At 35.8% G+C, this 19,575-nt stretch overlaps 1 protein-coding gene across 2 annotated transcripts in view; it reads left to right on the top strand.

The window, feature by feature from the left end:
• The window catches only part of GABRG2 (gamma-aminobutyric acid type A receptor subunit gamma2), a 107,239-nt gene that overhangs the window by 58,326 nt on the left and 29,338 nt on the right, over positions 1–19,575 (top strand). The gene's annotated exons all lie outside the window — the stretch shown is intronic.

The raw sequence follows: 19,575 nt of genomic DNA, 5'->3' as shown, positions 1-19,575 counted from the left end.
ATTTGAAGACAGCCTACCATAAGCTTTTTATATTTGATGAGAGGGCTTCTTCTTTATAAGCGTGAATATAGGGGTGCCTGGATGGCTCAGCTGGTTAAGCATCTGCCTTCATCTTAGGTCATGATCCTGATGTCGAGGGATCTGCCCCTCCCCCTGTTTGTGTTCTCTGTCTTCCTTTAACTCTGCACTCTGTCTCTCAACTAAATAAATCTTTAAAAAAAAAAAAAGAGTGAATACAGATAAAATGTCATGAAAGTCCGACTTCATTGTCATCTTCTTAACAACTAGCCCTGGGCCTGACATAGACTAGATTCTTCATAAATGTTGTACAATTGAAGGAAGACAGCTTGAAGAATGAATCATGGAGACAGAGCATTTGAACTGAAACTTGAAAACAGGAAGAAATTAGGTTTGACAAAGATGTGGACAGAACAGAAAGACTAAAAATGTATCTTCTTGAGAGTAAAGGATTGTGGTTTAATGTAATTTAAGATTTATAGGCACATTTTAGAAAATGATTCAGAATTCTGGGCTTGTACTCAGAATTATTGGTCTTCAACAGAGACTGAGAGTATGACATCAGGAAAATTAATTCTTATTTTTGCTGAAAGATCTTGGTTTGGCATTTGAATGTCTGTGTTTGAAAATGTGGAAGAGCTAGAAATCAAAGGGTCATGTAGAAACATGCATGCTTGCATGGATAAATTAATGTTCTCGCTAACTTTACAGTATCTTAGTGTTACTGAAGGCAAAAGTAAGATTTTTAAAAGTTTTAAAATTATGTAAAGAAGCATAATAGAATTTGTGGAGTTGAATGGGTTGAGTTTAATATGCATCTTTTCTTATTCCACTAGATTAGAGCTTGAAGTATTCTGACTTTATAAGGAACATAAAGACACAATCACACTGATGTGTATGCTTATTTTAAAGTCTGACAGAGTATGTACTTACATATTTTGAATTAATTTTGAATTATTCAGAGTTAAGAGAAAGTTGAACTGGTTAAAATTAAGGGAGAAGTTGAATATTTAAGTGTAATTCACAGATCCTATATCCTAATAACTACAAGTTAGATCTCTGCTACAGTGCGCCTCTAAGAATCAAGACAAACCAAACCCAAACTAAACTAACTGGACAACTCTTCTATAAAATGGACCTAATATTGTCTGCATTGCATGATTATCATAAGATGCAAAGGGCTATACTACAGGAAATGGGCCTTGCCTCGTAACTGACTGAGCAAATAATGAGGAGTATCCGGTTTTTTCCACTCTTCCTTCCACAACGATCTTAGTCCCTTTCTTGAAATACTGAGCCCCTTTCTCTATGGCCAAACCACTACAACCTTCAAACCCAACATCTAGTGATACTTTGTGCATGATGTTTTCCCTGATTATTGCTGCACATACTGCTATATTCAATAATTTTATCATACTTACCACCATGCAACCAAGCACTTTGTGTTTAATTATTACACACATTTCCTGGCTCTCCAAAAGGATGGTAAATTCATGGAAAACACCGATATATTAAATGACCTCCCCTTGTGGCACAATTTTCAGGAGATATTTGGGGAATGTCTAAAGCTTGGTTGGATACTGGTTGTATTCAAGAAAGAGCAATCCATATTTCCAAGTTATGTAATGACACCCCTGTTTCCTTTGTCTCAACATAGTCTAAGTAAAATTTACTTTTATAGTCAAAATACATGTCATGCAGGATTATTTAAGTCATAAGTATCAAATACAGTTACTCAAAAAAAAAAAAAGTTTGCCAAAGATCTGGGTTATTTTCATGTCTTCTATCTTCCTTCCATGGCATTAGCTTTATCCTCAGACTTAACTAGTGCCACGATGGAGATCTGACTCTTCACTTTTTAGTAGTAAATGGCTGCATTGAGACCAGACTTCATATCTTTCCACCATTGTCAAAGACAGAATCTCTCCTTGGAATTCCTGATATTTTTCTTCAAACTAACATCGCTGAACCAATTGCTCTAGCCATGAGGATAGGATCATCACACTAGTCCCCATCTAAGGATCCAGAATGGCATGAGTACCACCCAAATTCAGAGGCTGGAAAAGAAGAGCGAATTCCCAAAGGGAAAGTAAGGTACTTTGGTCAAAGAAGAAAGGAGGGAGGAGATAGTAAAAGATTAGTAAACATCCATTACAATGATGTTCTTTTTCTTAAACCTAGAGAATATTAAAATAAAATCCCAGTCACAAGAAAAATGGGTGAAAAGAAAAATCAGTTTAAAAATGTGTTAACATCAAATTTATTAATTCTCATTTAATGTTAAACCTAGAGGTTAAGAACAATCTTTGGTATCAGATCTTAAGCAGAATGTATTTGCTTGTATTCCTTTAAAAATGCATTGTTGGTGGAATGGTCCAAGGTGGGAAAGAGTGGTATTGTCAGTAGCAAAATTATTACATAGCATTATCAGTGTTTACTTTGGTCCTTGTCTCAAGAAGGAATGACAACTGAAGCCAATAGTACAGATACAAAGCAATAAAGCTGAGTAAGAGCAGGTTCTGAGTGCTATATCAATCCAGAGAAGTTAGATTATACTACAGTAAAAATCACATGACCATGTCTAGCTTCAAAGCAGGTGAATGAGTGGTTTTCTACCCTGGTTCAGAAGGAAAGGAAAATGGGAATATTTGTAAACTACATAAAAACTCACATAACAGACACTGAGTAAATCATTTTAGGAATTAATGAAAAAGGATTTCAAAGTTGTATTTATATAGCCTCTGAAGCACATTTATCTTTTTTAATTTAGTTGTGAATGAGAGAATTTTTGAGAAAAGCAATATAGGCTGTCATGAAGAATACTATCATTAGAGTGTCAGCCGTGTTCTTCTCCTAGCTCTACTGCTCACTAGCCTATCTTTGAGCTGATCATATTAACCCTCTGGGCCTCAGTTTCCTCACCATTACAGTAAGACCACTAAGATGTTTTTCATAGGAAAATAGTGAAAACAACAACAAAATCATATGTAATACACTAGATATAATGGCAGGCAAATATTAAGTATTCAATGAAGTCTAGCTTTTACAGTTCACAGGGTCTTATTCACAGTATTTGATCTCAAGTTCCGGTATTAAATTGATAGTTGAAGTTTTCTTTTCATTATCGCGAAAGTAATACAACTTGATCTCAACTCATTTGGCTTGAAAGAACTGACGAGAAAAGACATGGAGCTTGATATAGACCAAGTCCCATTTAGCATGAATATTTGTACATTTTCCTGCAGAAACATAAACATGTTTGATCCTGGCTGCTGCCCCAATCCCTTCTGAATTGTTGCACAACCCACATCATCTGCATAGTGTTCGTTTTGTACAATCTTTTCAGAAAATGGCTTCAGGAATACATTTCTCCCCAAGAGGTGTGGAGGATTTTATGTCTTTACTTTAAATCTCTCCAGTTGATCCAGATGATTGTGTTTCTCAAATGTCAGTCATTAAAGTGACTTACAAAGACAACTGGCTCTTTCCCCTTTTACAGCAAAGAAAGGGCTCTGAAATAAAACAAAGTAGAGTTGTCTTGTTAACTTGTCTTTCGCCCCTCCGATCTTGTTAGATCATGATTTCTCACACTACATGATTGGTATCCCAGCATTGCTCCTCACTCAAAAAGAAATAGAAATACAAATACAAATACTCACTCAAAATACAAACTTCCAGACTCCCTCCCCACATTTGTGGAACTAGAATCTCCAGAGGTGTGGACCTAGACTCAGCATTGTAAACAGAATCCCAAGGTGATTCTTGGGCATAGTAAAGTTTGAGAAGTGCTGCCTCAGATGTGAAGGATGAGTTGCCCTTTTTCTTTCCTTATGCACTTATGCAATATAAGTGATTCAGTCCAACCCTAACACATTTCTTCCCATATTACATTGATTATGTAATGCATTCTGTATTCCCACCTCCCATTTGGTATCATTTGAAGTCCCTTCTATTATATTTGATGGGCCCTTTAGTCCCCTGGCATACTTAGCTGTACCTTTATTATTGCCTATGGTTGCCACCAGGGCTTTCTAAGTAGAGGTCTTGGAACAGCTCCTAGAAAAGGAGAGTACATTGACCTTCTTCAGAAAATTAAGCCAAAGAGAGAAAGGATGCTGGGGAAACTCTTGTTCCTTTTTTAGAAATAGCAGGAATGTAACAAAAGGTACGGCTTCTTTCTCACTACAACATCTGACCAAAGTTATTAAGAGCTGTGTGATGATGTGGGAATCCCAATGGTCAAATAATACTATAAAGCTTCAAGTATTTTAAAGACCAATATCTAGGGAGACATTAATTTAACTTAGAATTATAACTTCAAACTGGTCTTGCTTTTTCAGACAAGCATGGGGAAAATATGGGCTCATTAGTTTGATAAATGGAGGTTTAAGTCTAAAACCTACAGTTGGTGATGTTAGTGAATCACTCATGTTGGCTATTTTAAATGGCCATTTCTTCATCTATAAAATGGAAAAAAAATTACCTCAAAGTTTATTTGGGCAAAATGAGTAATAGGGCAAACTGTAGTGTTTGGCATTTTGTATTTCATTTAATAGAAAACTCTCTTCAACCCATTCTAGGATTGGATTATTTTCTTAGGAAAATAGCTGTAGATAGGAAATAAGGATACACTCGTAAGCATTGTCATACACAGCTCAAGGGGAAATTTCTACCCCAAGAGTGAAATTCTTGAACAATTTATGAGTAACCTCTGTGGGTGTCAGTGACAGCACGAAATGTGGAGTGGAGATGAATGTGGGCCAAAGAAGAAGGAAACTGTTTATCCAACCGGTTATTTGTAAACTGTTGAAATCAGCAACATGAAGGATAAAACACAAATGTCTAAGCTAAGAAGTGTAAGACAGAATTCCTTAAAAAGAAATTCTGAAGAGTCCAATTTCAAAAGTTGCTCATTTGTTGTAACATTTTTTCATAACTGTCTTACATACATATTTTGAATTCTTCGACTTGAAGCCCAGTCTGTTCAGTAGCCATGGGGAAGTTGAGGCCTAATGAATAGTGGCAGAGGTAGAATTAAAACAACATGACTTTATTGTTGTATGTGGTGCTCTATTCACTACAGGGACCCTATCACTTGATGGAACTTGCATCATAAATGTAAAGACTTCTAAAATATTTTATGAGCTTAGTCTTTGCTTCCCCATCTGCAACTCATGATCATATATTTTAAGCTTCATTTCCATTAGTGGTGTTAAAGGCCCCACAAATGAAACTGAGAAAAATACTGAAAGTTCATTTTGGGTTTTGTGAAATTCCATGAAATGACATGCCATTTTATGATCTCTTAGGATCATAAATTAGATAAGCCAAATAACAGTCAGAAAGATCTTCCTAGATAATATCTACAGGCTAAAACTTTGCTTACTGTGACTTTCTCAGGGGCAACAATATTTTGCTTTTTTATGAACATTTTTTATTGAGATATAGTTGACATAAAATATTAGTTTTAGGTGTCCAATAGTGATTTGACAATTATATACATTACAAAGTTCTCACCAAGAGAAATGTTGTTACCATATGTCACCATGCAAAATTATTATATTATTACTATATACCCTATGCTGTACTTTTCATCCCCTTGGCTTATTTATTGTATAACAGGAAGTTTGTACCTCTTAATTCCCTTCACCTATTTTACCCATCCTCCTACAACTACCAGTTTGTTCTCGGTATTTATGAGTCTATTTCTGTTTTTGTTGTTATTGTTGTTGTTCATTTGTTTTATTTTTTAGATTGCATATGTAAGTAATGTTGAATATTGTTCATGTGTCTCTAATCTATCTGTATGTCTTCTTTGGAAAAATGCCTATGCTGCCTGACCATTTTCAATAGGATTATTTGTAGGGTTTTTTTGTGTTGATTTTTAAAAATATATGATTTTTAAAGATATATATATTTTGGATATTAACTCCTTATGGGATATGTCATTTAGAAATAGCTTCTCCCATTCAGTAGGTTGCCTTTTTGTTTTGTTGTTGGTTAAGCTCTTTAGTTTGATTTAGTTCCAATAGTTTAGTTTAGCTTTTAGTTCCCTCGTTTAGGGAGATAGATCCAGACAAATATTGTTAAGGTAAATATCCAAGAGATTATTGTCTATTTTTTCTCTTAGGAGTTTTATGGTGTTAGGTCTTACATTTAAGTTTTCTAATCCATTTTGAGTTTATTTTTGTGTAGGGTATAAAAAAGTGGTCCAGTTTCAATCTTGGAGGTATTGACACATCTACTTCAGTGTTACTTAAGAAAGTTAGTTCATGACCAAGTCACATTTTGTTCTAAGAATGCAAGGTTGGCTTAAAAGTATAAAATGAATCAATATATGCTAAACTTATCACAGTCCTAAAATAAAAAGGGAAAGACATGATCATATCTCTGTGGATGCAAAACATTCATTTGGAAGAATTAACATTAATAATAAAAACTATTAGTAAATTAAGAATAAAAAGGAATTTCCCCTATACAATAAAGAGTATTTGAAATAAAAAAACCTACAACAAACATGTAGTGGTCAAATAGTGAGAGACTCCCCACTGGAATCAAAATTTAGTAAAATCACTAATTCAAATGCCAATAGAAAATCATTTTTAGCTCTCGATGTTAGAAATAATAATTACAAGCTTAAATGGAAGCTGAGGTTGTTTTCCAGATCCCTTCTTTCTTGTCTGTCCAGAGTCCATTTTTTACTGTCCTACCAATATAAAAGTGCTGAATTGCAACAAATGCAAATGACTGCAGTTTTCTTTTCTCTTGAATTTTGAGAGGGGTCCTGGATGCTTCCTTTGTTACCTAATGTTTTCAAGCAATGTGCTTTCATTTCCTCTCAAAAAATTTTATCCATTTCCTTTTTAAAAAATAGTTTTATATTTTTGTCCCAATAGAAGGCTTAGGGTGATATAAGTATCTTCCTTACAGTTTGAAATGGACATCTGATTATATTTTTCTTACTCTTCCCATTACTAACATACTCTAAATGTTTGTTTTTGAGGTTTTTTTCAATTGCAGTTAAATCAAGTCAAAATCAGCTTTGAATAATAATTTGTCCTCAATCTTTAGTGCTTTTAAGCCCTATGTTTAGTATTTTTCATACATTTCCCTTATAATTTTTGTTGCATTAAGGTAGGAACATTGTCTTTCTTGGTCTGTGTTTTATACCCTCACATAGAATCTGAATATGTTTTCAGCAAGTCTTTCTGGAAAAAAAATGAACTTATTTGATTGATTCATTTTATATCTTAATTTCTCTAAAATCAAGACCTCTTCTAAAATCAATGTTATTTTTCAGTACCTGTAAGACAAGTACATTTTGGTATAATCAAGAAAGTATCAATATTAAAGCACTTTAGAACATATTAAACTTGATAATCATTACATATTTTAAAACAAAGTGCTTAGTCCTTTTAATCCAAAGATGACAGATTTCATATTTGGATATTCTGCAAGGACTGAGCAATCATTGTTATGGCTTTACTCATTTGATCATTATAGCAGCTAAGGGTAACTGAGTTTTTATTACTCTGCAGATTGTCATCTGAGAAATAATAATTAACTAATTTATATTATTAACTAATTAATTTTATATGTAAATATTTATATTAACTATAAATTAACTAATTTATAATAATTAAATAATTTATTATTATTACTAATAAATAACTTTGACTTGGAGAAGTTAAAAAACTTGCCTGGGTCACTTAGTATGTGGCAAAGCCAAGACTCGAAAACAGGTGTGTCAGGCTCCAAAGAATATACTCATAATTATTGTGTTAATATTTCCATTTGTATATGAGGCATTTAAAATAATTCCCACTATAGGGGTAACATCTTTAAACTATAAGTCGTCACAAAACCAGGGAGAAAAGTCAATCTCTTCTGTTCACATGAGCAAAACATGGCAGTAAGCAACAAGTTAAGATTAGGACGGTTAACTAGAGTTAAAGCAGGTCTTGTATAGGCCCAGAGAGTTGCATGATCAATCAGAGTAGGATCCCTGGAAGATACAGCGCTTGAGCTGGGTCTTGATGTGAAATTTTGATAGGCTGAAGAGAGAGGAGAGGCATTTAAGCAAGGCTGATAGCATAAATAAAGGCTCAGATGTAGGAAGCACCAAATTTATTCAAATGATTGTAAATGTTGAGTATTTAAGGATCCCAATTAGTAACATCACATTTTTGTCTCACCTGTTCTAAAATAATTAAAAAATTAAAAGAGTAAATTAAAACTGACCAAAGCATCCTTTTCATTTTGGGAAAGCTGTTCTTCAAAATCTCGGTCATACCTGTGTGAGAGTGAGCTTTACAGTACTAAATCCCAGAACTAGAATTACCCATTCAGAAGAATTACGATTACCATGTGTGGAATAATAGCGTGAAACATGTATTTCCTTTAAGCACTTGCTCCTAAGAAGAACAGAAAGGAACTGGGCAGTGAATGTCTAGTTTCTCTTAAAGCTCATCACTCATCTAAGCAAGTTCATCTGCTCTGGGGTGGACTGAAAGGAAGTAGAGTGGCCAATAGAGTTATTCTAATTAAGTTCCTTCACAGGTCAGGAAACACTGGGAGTGGAGATGAAGCATACCACCAACTTGGCCAAACTTGAAAATCTATATCTAAAAATCATAAGAATTGACTCCCTTTTTAAAATTTTCTACCTGGCACACAATGCTAGAATTCCAGGCCTTCATTCCTAGTTTCCTATAAATATTTCCAATAGCAATGAAATTGAACGGAAATACTCCTGTACAAAGTAGCTCAAGGGAGATATCATAAGTCACGCAGAAAAGACATGTTTAAAATGTAAGAACTATCTTGGGATAAATAAGGTACACTGTTCTCAGTTCCTTTTGGAATGGAGGGACACTTTCTTTTTGGAATGGAGGGACATGTTTTCTCCTAAGTATATGAAAAACTGAATGGAAGACAGGGTGTCTCAGATTGGATCATGGTATCTTTTTAACTGTACCGCATATGTGTTCAATAGTTGAAATAATTAAATCTGAAAAAAATAAGACCTCGGTATAAATATGCTATATCCTAAGACTTTTATTTTCTGGTAAAGAAACAACTAGAGGGATCTATGGATTATATGTATTTTTTTTTAATTCCTAGAATTTATATATTTTTTGTTTCCATTTGAATCTTTGCCCAACTCTGGTGCTAGAATGCTTTTTAATCATCTGGATATCCAGTATTATCTCATTGTCTTCTCATGTATCCTTTCTATCATTAATTTATGATTTTATGAACAAATGTAAATTTTATTATTTAGGTAAAATAATAGGCATCTGGGTTCTAGTAATCACCATTTCACACCAAAATTGTGGGTGATATAGGCATTGAAGTGCAAAAGTACATAGCAACTACACTTTAAGACCTGATATATAAGGTTTATTGGGGTCCTATACACCATTCTGGAGTTAGGATTCTCAGGTTTCTAGATACTACTACCTAATAACTACGGACTTACTAAGGCAAGAAAATGCTTGGACTGTCTCACACATCAAGATCAGTTAAACTGGAAATAGGCATAAAGAACAGGAATTTGAGTTTCAGCAAGGGGGTGGTTTTGACAGCTGAATATGATGAATGGCAACAAAGCTGAGAGAGTATGAGTGGCCAAAGAATTTATAGAGAGGATATGAGTGGGCAGGGGAAAATAAAATGCTTGTAGGAATAATGAATTGAAGGTCCCTGTCGAGTCAAAAGATTTTGGAGACCAGAGTACCAGAGGAAGTTAGCTAGAAACAAGAGATGTTAGTCACATAGTAAGAGAAATTATGAAAGGGTTGAAGTTAATTTTAAAGAAGTAATGTTGCATATACCACACAAGTGGGTGAATAAAGTAATGATGAAGTCAATGTCAGCAATGTCAGCAGACTAGAGGAATTCAAGGAACCCGCAGAACCGAGTTTTGTGAAGATCATGCAATGATTCTTGAAAATTCTGAGTATTTATTATATAAGGGATGTCAGAGAGTATGAGAGTGAACCAAGAGTTAACATTTTTAATTAGCAGAAAATGATCTGACCACATGGATTCAACATGCAACATTGTAGGCAGCTACTGCTGGGGTTGTTGAGAGTATGCCTGGGGAGGAGGGTATGTTGAGGGTATCTGTGGCTCCATCTTCACCCTCATAGATGAGAAAAACCATTCTGCAGATGAGATGTTTTCACAGTCTGTGATTCAGGCCCCTTCCCAGTTGCTCCCTGATGACTGGAAAAGCCTAGGGAAATTATTGTCTTAGACTAGTATGTGGATTCACTGTTGACCTCTGTTATGGGTAGATGAGATTATACCAAGTGTAAAACTTTACCTGACACCTTTAAATAGAGTTGAAACTTTGGAGGAAGACAAATGTTATCATGAGGTTTCCTTATTCACTATAATCATGGTAGAATGCCTAGGGAATGCTTTGCATTGCTCCCACGTTGCATCCCAAATTCCTTAGCATTATATGCATGAACCTCAATGTCTACTTCTCCAAATGTTCCTTCTCTATCTTTTCCTTCACTTAGTCCTGACACTCTCTGGTATACCCACAGAACTGTTTGTATTTCCCAAATATTTCAGGCTCTTACATGCCTCAGGGAATTTGTACCTGCTGTTTCTTCTACATACCATTTACTTTCATTCTTCACCTGATAACTCTTTCTGTCCTTCATGATTTAGTTGAGATGAAGCAACCTCTGAGAATGTTTGCATCTCTCTTCTTTTATTCTCTTTCATGGCACTTGTAAGAGTGCTATGAATTGCCTATTTACCTCTCTTTGTACATGGGTGGCACTAAGTGAGCTGAGAATTTCTCATTTACCCTTCTATCTTCAGTTCCACTGGGAGTGACTTATAGCAGATGATCAATAAACATTGGTTACTATAAATCTATTTAGTTTTTTATAGTAATGAATCTTCCTTAACTTTTTTAAAACTTACAATTCTAAAATTTCAGAGGAAATTCCCAGATATCATTACCTCTGCAAACCTGCTGTCATTAGAATTCAGCAGTTGCACTACTAAGGGATGATAAGAGAGAAAAAAAAAATTAAGCACAGACACATAAATAGTAGAGATTAAGAGACCATGATTGCCTGAAGCTCCTTAATTGGTGTTAAGGATTATTTTTAACAGTTATCAAATCTCCAACAGTGACAAAATGTGTATTTTAAATAGAAATCATTTGGGGGGGGGGATGAAAATCTTCACTATTGCCTGCACTTTAGATATTTGGAGGTAAATGGATTTTCCTCCAAAATTAAAACTATGCTCAAAAAAATTAAGATTATTCTAGGTTGGTATTAGGATATTTTAGTCTATCTTCTCTATCTTACCATCTGTATGATCTGCTGTAGGGTTTACAACTTAATCTAAAATTTTTGTAAGCGTATAGGATTGGGAGTACCCTTATTCATCATGTACTCCAATTCCAATCCATTGGAATGAGCAATACTGAAGTTTGGCCTTAATAGTGGATTAGACCACCCGTCTTCTCAGTGTAGTTGTAGTATATGAGGCCAGACTCATAAATGCCATAACACCAGAAAACACCAGAGAATCTTGTTCACTGAATTAAAGCAGTAACTACAGGATTTCCCTATATAATGCAATGCTGTTAGGAAAGATAATCATTAGATACCTGGTCTATCATGTTGTCTTTCTTTCCACCAGATAAGTCGGAAGGGAGGAAATGTGACACAGAAGACAATTGAGGGTAGATGCAGAAATATGTTCCAAGGAGTTAAGTAGCTTGCCTTAAATTGACTACCTAGTAAGAACTAAAGTTTAGGTGTAGGTCCATATTGAATCTCAAGCTCACACCATGTTCATTGCATAAACTTGTTTAGAGCAAAGAGTGTTGTTGCTCAGGGCAAGCAGGTAAGGCAGGGCCTCTATGTGAAGTTGGACAGGGGGCGGGAAGGAGATCTTTGGTCACATAGGCCAGAGAGCATCAGGAGGAAAAAAACAGAGAAATGGAAAACATGAGGTGTAATTTCAGCCTTTACCATGCTTTTGCTTAGATCCTCATAATTAACGAGAAAAAGGGGGAGGGAATTGTGTTTTCCTAGTACTGCTGGTCCAGCTTCTGAAAGCTCTTCCTTTCCTGGGGATTAGAGAACATGGCTACATGCCAAGCCAACGATCTCTCCTGCTTAGTTATCCCAAGTTTTCCTCCCTGGCAGAGATACAAGGAGGCAGTGTATTGATTTCGCCTCAGATTTTCATCTCGGTCATTCAACCTACGTTCAAGAAGTGGCATTATTTTACTCCTAGAGGCAGAGAGACACTGTCAGTCTCTCCCTGGAGGACAGTCGATTAAGTGCAGAGAGACTGTTTGTTGGCATCCCTTCCCTTGTCTGCGTTTGTTTTACATAACAGCATGCCACAAGTCTTCAAGGAACAATGCTAGACACTGCCCAGGTTTCCCTTCTTGTGACATGTAGGGAGGAAACATCAGTACTTGCAAAATGCTGTTGCTCCAAACTTAGCTCCCAGCTGGCAGATAATCAATTTTCTCCAATGCACAGTTACTTTCTCTCCTCCCCTCTCCCTCTTAGACCATATTACACATGGTAATGTGTGCTAATAGCTTCCAGTTCTCTGGGAGGAAGACTGAGGAGTAAGGGCTTCATTTTCTTCATTTCTAAGATGCAAGTATTGGACAAGCTGATATTTAGAATTGAAAATTTCTATGGTTTTGGTTATTGAGTTACTATGTCAGTGCATGTAGCAAAAAATAGGTATAAAACTTTTAGTGAAAATTTACCATGAGAATTTCAAATTGAGAATCAAACTACTGGAATTCTCTATTTTAGATCCATGCTAACTAATTGTGTGACCATGGATGTATCATTTTAACTCTGAGCTTCAGTTACAGCTGGATTAGATGACCCTTGAGATTTCTTCTAAATCTAAAGTCTAAACTATATGCATTCTCTTTTTCTATTAATACACCTTTCACTTACTTTAACGTGATAGTTGTTTAAAGGAATTAGTGTAGAACCAGGATCAAAGGGAATCTGTTTATAGTCTATTCTTTATCACTATCTTTTCTCAATAAGAATAATGGTCAAACTACATAGAGGAGTGATGAGGGAATGTGGGAAGGTTTATGTCACCACAGTTAAGGTCCTTCTACAAAAGATGAGCTATAGAAGACACCTTTGGAACTGTAGTAATCTGTTTTCTTTCAGAAATATTAATTTGGTAACTTTGTGTTAACAGCTAAAAATAAGTAAAGGAATAGCCCTAAATGCCTAAAAGACCTTTAAAGTGTAGTCATAGACAAATTTTCACTTTGTCTCTGTATTGCCCAATAATCAAAATCCTTTGGTATGTCTTTCCTACTAGAAATGTTCTAGGTTCATTGGATAATGAAGTCAATATGCAATCAGGATTTTCAGGCAGTCATTGAAATCCTCTCATCCACATATCCAGGTCCAGCCAACTGGGGTCTCTTTCAGTGCAGGTCTTTGGTAGCTCATTTTGGCCAAAGTCATTTTAGGATTGCTATTCTGTACCAGAATTTTTAGGGTGCTCATAAAATCTTGAACAGCTTTTAAGTTCAAGGACTGGCTCATATATGCTCCTGGGAAATCAAGGCTCTTAGGCCGTTCAGACATATCCCATACCAGGCTCTACTTCATTTTTAATTTCAGTTTTGAAAGTTAAATGTCAACATTTCCTTTACAAGTATCCATGTTCTTTGAAAACAGATCTTCCCCTATCTTTCATTTCAAGCAATGTTTTCTTCAGCTTTTGCAGAGATGGGTCATACGGCTAATCTTTGAGCACTGTGTGTGCTTATAGGGTACTGAACTCTTCAGACCCATTGTGGATTTCTCACATAGGTTATTTTGATCTTCAAAACAATCAAATCAACCTTGATTGAGTGACTGTTAGGGCATGGTGCTTCCTATTTTCAGTCTGCTCTACTTCCTTGTGCTTGATTATTCTACTCCCATAATGAGCCTAAGTGACACCAAATTTAGCTTTTCTCGCCCCCTCATTGGAGCTGTCTGTGTTAACAGGGGCTGCCTCACGGAATTCCTAAATGGGGCTCATCGCATTGTGTTGCATTTGTATGATTTTACATGAGGAGAATCTATACTGAAAGTAAAACATACCCACTAAAACTTTTTGGCTTCATTAAATGGTAGAATCCATGTCATGAAAAAAAAAAGTGGCTGCGGATATTTGCTTTCCTCACCTTACATTCAGTCAGGATAGCTTTCAGATCATTCTTTATTCAAGTAGATTAAAGTCGATCAATCTGTAATGAAGTAGCTATGAAAATAAATGTATATGTCTACCAAGTACAGTTTAATGCTTTATTTTGTTAAAATGCCTTGGTATAATGTATTTGATATAATTTAGTATGTTTGAGAAGTTTAACCAGTTTTTCTCATTTGTTTTATTTTGCCTATTTTTATCTAGTTTTTGAGGGCCTGAACTTATCTTATACATACAGGGTTTTAAAAAAACAAAAAACAAAAAACAAACAAACAAAAAAACCCAAAAATACTTCTAACTTGTGTGGCATTTAAAAAAAATTTTTTTAATTATTTTTTTATTTTTTATTTTTTTGCTTCTAACTTGTCTGGCATTTTTCTCTTAAGAAGAATTGGGGAAATAATTGCCATTGATGTTGATGTATAACACAAATGTGTTAGTCCAGCAGGCTATTTCCTGTTCTCTATTAACTGTATGACTACAATAGGAGTATATCTTAAATAATTAAGTTTATTTGAGATATACATATTAGTATACCCTTAATTATCAATAAAAGTAAAATCCTTTAACTTAAAAAAAAAAAAAAAAAAAGATGAGCTACATGTAGGGTTGGTGAATTTGACATCAGGGTAGATTGCAGATGGTTCACCAAAGGCACAAGTCTTAAAACATGATGGAGTTTCTTCCCTAGCATTGTGAAGAATAGATATACTAAATATTTAGCTTAAAGAAGCTATTTTCAGTTCTTTAATATCATTGAAAATTTATAACCATGAAAACCAGGTTTTTCCTGGTTTTTATATATACATTTTTCCAATTACTCTTTCATGCCACCAAATCCAATATGTTACCAAAGAACTGGTTGGGCCACAGGGGCTATAGATTCATGTTAACAACTTCTACAAAGTACATGTCTTTTAGAAATGGCTTGGAGAAAAAAAAAAAAAGTGAGTGTTTTTTTTTTTTTGTCTTTTTTTTTTCCTCCCCACCAAGAAGGCTGGAGAGGGGAAGCAAGGCATTTCAATTTGCCATTATTTAAACACCAGATTCCAAGTGGCTTTAATTTTAATGATGTTAACATCAAATTCTCCTTGAGAGATCTCTTGTGATCAGCTGCTAAGAAGCTGTTGCCTCAATGCTGAGAGAACAATAATGCTTAGCAAATAACAGCTCTCTACAGTTAGTGTAATTTTTCCCTTCTTATTTGCTAATCTAAATGCAGTTATTCTGCAGAAAGAATTGGTTAACTCAAGTTTATTTAGGAACTCAAGCAGGGGAAAGGAGACAGAACATCTAATTAAATCTTTAATGCATAAAATCATACTTCAATTTTATAACTCACAGTTTAGTTATTCAAATGACAGTATTAATGAAAACAAAAAAGCTCTCAGGGGTAAATTGAGAGACCTAGCTTCTGGTGAAGGTTCTGTGGTGTGACCTTTGGCAAGCTCCAGTATTCCTCAGAGCTTTACTCTCTCATCAGGAAAATGAAGAAACTGGCCTGATCTCCGAATTCTCTTTCAGCTATGACACCCTAGGATCAAATCCAAATTCAGCAGTGAAAGTACTGAAAATTCCCTATATAATGAGGCCAAAGACACTTTCAGTTTTGGTGAGCAGAGCATTAAGCCATTGTTCTTGATGCTGATTAGACATGGAATACCATCTGTGAAAATAAAGCAAGTGCCAATTCAAAAAAAAAAAAAAAAAAAGAAAGAAAGAAAGAAAAGGATTTGGACGGCCTTTAATAATCTCCTATATCTGGGACGCCTGGGTGGCTCAGTTGGTTGGACGACTGCCTTCGGCTCAGGGCGTGATCCTGGAATCCCAGGATCGAGTCCCACATCGGGCTCCCAGCTCCATGGGGAGTCTGCTTCGCTCTCTGACCTTCTCCTCGCTCATGCTCTCTCTCACTGTCTCTCTCTCTCAAATAAATAAATAAAATCTTTAAAAAAAAAAAAAAATCTCCTATATCTATCATGCAATAGCAGAGCCAGATATGAGGCAGATACCTACATACCTTGGTTCATATGATCCTTCTCCCAGAACACTTATTCCAAGAAGTCTGTTTAGCTCAAAAGCACAAGTCCTTATCTTCCCTGTGGGCAGAGAATGCTGAGTGTCAGCCTCCGATCTAGACTGTCCTTTATAAAATGAAAGAGACACAAGACTCCATGTGTCAGACAGATTGATGCTAGAACTCATTCTCTGATACAGAAATCGAAAAGCCTTGAGGTGTGAATCCCGAACATAATGAGCAAATGGATGTGGTTGTATGCTTTTCTCAAATCTTTATATTATTTTCCTTTACTACTCAAGTCACAGCAAGGGATTTTTGATGGGTAAAAAGTGGTGTTTGTGTCTAATAGTTGAGTAGAGGCAGGACACATGTCACCTCACAAGCCCTGAGCTATTCTTGAGTGGGCAGTATCACGGATGGAGTATAAGGCCTGCTGACCCCCAGGAGGGGGCATTCTTTTTTTTTTTTTTTTTAAATATTTTATTTATTTATTTATCAGAGAGAGACCACAAGTAGGCAGAAAGGCAGGCAGAGAGAGAGGAAGGGAAGCAGGCCCCCTGCAGAGCAGAGAGCCTGACTCGGGGCTCGATCCCAGGACCCTGAGATCATGACCTGAGCCGAAGGCAGCGGCTTAACCCACTGAGCCACCCAGGCGCCCAGGAGGGGGCATTCTTAATGTGTTTTGTTGTTTGTTTGTTTTTTAAGATTTTATTTATTAATTTGAGAGAGACAGTGAGAGAGGACATGAGAAGGGAGAAGGTCAGAGAGAGAAGGGAGCAGGGAGCCCAATGGGGGACTCGATTCCAGGACTCTGGGATCATGACCTGAACCGAAGGCAGTCGCCCAACCAACTGAACCACCCAGGCACCCAGGAAGGGGCATTCTTACATCCCCCCGATGCTGTGGTCTTCTCATGTTTTTATGTCTGTAATGGAGTCTTGTCAGGGGAAGGAAAAGGATAGATTGTTGTGCTTTCTTGTCTGACTGCAAGGCCATTCCAGTATAATAAAAGAGGTTCTGTCAGGTGTACAGCTGTAGAATTCTTAGTCTTAAAACCAAAGGAGAAAAGAATGGTACGAAGCTCTGACTTCCTGACACGTAGAGAAAAATGGATGTTTATTGTAGATACAAATCAAAATGAACAAGCTCTGATATAAAGTAGATTCTCAAGGTCACAACAGCCTCTGAGTTATGTGGAAACATTAGGAAAAGGAAAAAATAATGGTAATAATTTTTAGTGACATTTATTAAGCATCTACTATGTCTCAGTCCCTGTTCTAAACACTCAACAGGAATCCTTCCACTTCACCAGAATTCTAATAAGGAGGGATGACTATTATCCCTATTTTTCTATGTGCTAAAACTGAGACTAGACAAGTTAAGCAAGGTGCTTAAGATCATAGAGCAAATTAATATCAAACTAAGAAATCCCCCTTTTTTGTCATATATCTCCTTTCTTCATTTTTCATAAATTTTAGAGCTGTTGGCAAAATTTGGATATGTTTCAAATATGCAGATTTAAATAATATCACTAATAATAAATTTAATATTAAAGTCATATTTAACATTTTATGTAGGGTCCCCACAAAATTCACTATCTAAGTGAAGTAGTTTTATTTTATAAAAAAGACAAAAAGAACCAGAAGAGAAGTAGGATTTACCCAAGATTACGCAAGATCTAAACAGGCAGGAATTAGAGCACAGGTCTGCTGACTTTGAGTCCAGTGCTTTCCCTATCAAAAGATATAGCTTCCTTTTTCAGAGAAGTTGAGCTTTTTAGAACCAACTCTATGTAGTTTGATATAATTTGCGGAGTTTAAAAAAATATATTAGTAACGGACGCCTGGGTGGCTCAGTTGGTTGGACGACTACCTTCTGCTCAGGTCATGATCCCGGGACTGGGATCGAGTCCCGCATCGGGCTCCCAGCTCCACCGGGAGTCTGCTTCTCTCTCTGACCTTCTCCTTGCTCATGCTCTCTCTCAAATAAACAAAAAATCTTGAAAAATATATATATATATTAGTAACAATTTTTAACAGACACGTTAAAAATTATCTTGAATATCACAAAGTGCAAAACTTCCTGGGTGAGAGAATTCCAGCAGGGGAAGAAAGCTTTAAAATTGAGTAGTTGGGCATAGAGCAAAGAGCAAGTGAGGTCAAGATTTTAAGTTTATAATTTTGCAGAGTATCCCCAGGAGTGATTTGACGTCGTGGGGAACATTTTGTGATTTGACCTTTTCCAACCATTGCCTGCAGTTGCCTGAATTTGGATGTTCTTTTTCCAGCTGCTTTCAAAGCTGTTTTAGAAAGCTTGGTATTCTGATAACATTAGGTTTCTCAACTTCTGTAGAGTCTTTTCTTTAAGAAAATGTCAGTGCCTGGGTTAGATTAATCAGGTCTGGCTTCAAACACAAAATTATGCCTGGCCCATCAAATGAATAAAATAAGAAATTACAGTGTTTCTACTGACATGATTATTTCTCTAGGAAAGTTTTCTGAATTTCAATTAAAATCACTAATAACATTTTTCTCTTTGCATCCTGATTTTGAAACCATCTGTAAGATACATTTCATAAATCTAACAGCTAGAATTCAAATACCATCTTTATTGCTGGTAGCAGTGATTTGGAAGATTGGTACTATTTCTCATCAAAATCTAATTTTTGCTATTACCCAACTCAGAGGAGAAGTTGGTGTACAAGACCATCTAGTTGCTTGAAATAGCAGGCTGGCAACAATCAAGTACCTAAAGTAGGGACTGGATGAGACAAACTTCTAGATTAACCTCTAAAAATCAGTCCATGGCTTGATGTGGGAGATGTTACCAAGTGCAGAACAGATGTAAGAAATTATTAGATCTATCCAGTAAGTAAACACATAAGTGGGCAAGCATCTCAATTTTGCCTATCAGATAACAGAATGAAGTGGGAGAAAGTCAGAGTGCAATCTCTTTTTTCAGATACTTTATAAAAGGGTGGAAATTCCTGTATAATAGGTGAGGAAAAATAGAGGGAACCATGGCTGCCCATGGCCAAAGACTCCATTTTTCATGGACACAAGTATGGACATGCCTTTTCATGCTGGGAAGTCTTGTTTCTTTCTACAAGTCTCAAATAGGATTTCTATTCTTTTCCTCTGGGAAGGGAAATCTCATCATGTGTATGTCAGAATGGCAAAATGTAACATATTGACCCATTTTCTGTGGCTCTGGGATTACAACTGTGACAAATCAGTTATAATCTGTAATTACAAAGAGCAAAAATAAGTAAATAAATAAATACTTCCTTATCTAGC

Source organism: Neovison vison, chromosome 1 (assembly GCF_020171115.1).
Source record: "Neovison vison isolate M4711 chromosome 1, ASM_NN_V1, whole genome shotgun sequence".
In the NCBI taxonomy this organism is placed as follows: domain Eukaryota; kingdom Metazoa; phylum Chordata; class Mammalia; order Carnivora; family Mustelidae; genus Neogale; species Neogale vison.
Note: the sequence above shows the minus strand (reverse complement) of the source record. Positions and strands in the feature narration are given on the sequence as shown.